Genomic DNA, 2,494 nt, shown 5'->3' with positions numbered 1-2,494 from the left:
AAAATGACATTTATTTTTTCTCGTCTGATAATCTTTATTTTCAATTGATTAACAATAATTATACATATTTCTGGAGTACAATGTGGTGTTTTGATATGTTTATGCTGCAGAATTAAACCAATATAATGAATGAAAAAAGGTAATTTAATTTTAATCACAAGAATTATTGACATGAGTTTCTTTTTTTTGGTCACCATGCAGGGCCTCCTGGTTTGGGCTGAAACACAGCTGCCCCTCTCTGGGCTGACCACACCTATTGGTAGCAGCTCTGCATTTCTCTGGGATGGGGTCCAAGAAACAAGTGAAAGGCCCTCATCTACAACCCTGCTAGGTCCCTCCCCCCCACGCTGCCTGAGGTTGAGGGAACAAAGCCTGAGTCACCCCAGAGGTGTGGCCTGTAGCCCAGGAAAAGGAGCGACACTTTCCGAGCACTGAGAGGGAGCATGGCTGCAATGGTGAGGAAACACAGAGGAGCCGCGGGGTCGAACAAGGGCATATCTAGTGGCCATTATGCTTAAGCACCATCTACTGGATCACAGCCCAAACTTCAACGTCAAAAATACTCTAATATACCTCCCTGTGAAACCAAGGCCAAAAACTCAGCTATGAATAAAGACCCTGCACAAAGCCTCGGCCCTCTGAAAACATCTAGAAGTCAACTGACTGTACTCAAGTTACACCACAGTTAAGGGGACATAAGCCCACACAGATGAGAAGGAACCAGTGCAAGAACTCTGGCAACTCAAAAAGCCAGAACATTTTTCTCCAAACAACTGCCCTAGTCCCCAGCTAGGGCTCTTAAGTAGTCTAAAATGGTTGAAATGACAAATAGAATTCAGAATATAAATAGGAATGAAGATCATCAATATTCGGGAGAGTTGAGACCCAATCCAAAGAATCTAAGAATTACAATAAAATAGAGGAGTGATAGATGAAATGGCCGTTATAGGAAAGAAACTCATCTGTGAGAGCTGAAACACAAGAACTTCTTAATACAATCACAAATATTAACAGATTAGACTAAGCTGAAGAAAGAATCTCAGAACTTGAAGATGTACTCCAAACTCAGAAAAAATAAAAGTTAAAGAGTGGAGAAAACATCTGAGAAATATGGAATTATGTAAAGAGACCAGATCTATGATTTATATGGTATCTCTGGAAGAGGGGGAGAAGACAAGCAATTTAGGAGACATATTTCAGGAAATTACCCATGAAGATTTCCCCCACATTGTTAGAGAGGCCAATATTCAAATCGAGAGCACTGAGTGAGAACACATTTGGTCTCCCCTGTGAGCCCTTTGGTCCCCTGCTCATCACCAGGAAGGGCCCCTGGTGTAGGCCCATGACACAGCTGGAACACTCTGGGTCAGTCACACCTATTGGTAGCAGCTCTGCATTTCTCCATATTCGTGTGGGGTAAAGTGTGGTTGGTTGGAGGAAAGAAGACACTCTGGCTTTTGGAGTTGCCCGAGTTCTTGCACTGGTTTGTTCTCATCTGTGTGGGCTCATGTCCCTTTAACTGTGGTGTCATTTCAGCACATTTCAGTACTTCTTTTTTGCAAGACACAACACAAGAAGTTCATCACTAAGATACATAGTCATCAGATTCTCAAAGATGGAAAACAAGAAAAATGTTAAAGGCAGCTAGAGAAAAGGGGCAGGTCACGTACCAACGAAACCCCATCAGGCTAACAGCAGATCCTTCAGCAGAAACCCTACAAACCAGAAGAGGTTGGGGGCCTATGTTCAGCATTCCTAAAGAATTTTCAACCAAGTATTTTATATCCAGCCAAAGTAAGCTTCATAAGCAAAGGAAAGATAAGTTTCTTTTCAGACAAGCAAATGCTAAGGGAGTTCATTACAACCAGACCTGCCTTACAAGAGGTCCTGAAAGGAGTGCTAAATGTGGAAAGAAAAGACCATTACCAGGCACTACCAAAAGACACTTAAATACATAGACCATTGACACTATAAAGCAACCACACAAACAAGCCTGAGGAAAAACCACCTAGGAACAGGATGACAGGATCAAATCTACACGTATCAATGTTAATCTTGAATGTAAACAAGCTAAATGCCTCGTTTAAAGGGCACAGAGTGGGAAGCTGGATAAAGAAGATTCAAAGATATGCTGTCATCAAAAGACCCATTTAACGTGCAATGACACCAATAGGCTCAAAGTAAAGGGATGGAAAAAAATCTACCAAGCAAATGGAAACAAAAAAGCAGGGGTTTCAATTCTAATTTCGGGTAAAACAGACTTCAAAACAACTAAGGTCACAAAAGACAAAGATGGCCATAATATAATGGGGTACAGGTTTCCATTCCACAAGATCTAACTATCCTAGATATCTATGCATACAACACAGAAGCACCCAGGTCCATGAAGCCAGTTATACAGAGACCTACAAAGATACTTAGACTCCCACACAGTAAGAATGGGAGATTTCAGCATCCCACTGACAGTTTTGAGGCAAAATAACAAAGATACTTG

Source organism: Mandrillus leucophaeus, unplaced genomic scaffold (assembly GCF_000951045.1).
Source record: "Mandrillus leucophaeus isolate KB7577 unplaced genomic scaffold, Mleu.le_1.0 Scaffold1608, whole genome shotgun sequence".
Taxonomy (NCBI): domain Eukaryota; kingdom Metazoa; phylum Chordata; class Mammalia; order Primates; family Cercopithecidae; genus Mandrillus; species Mandrillus leucophaeus.
Note: the sequence above shows the minus strand (reverse complement) of the source record.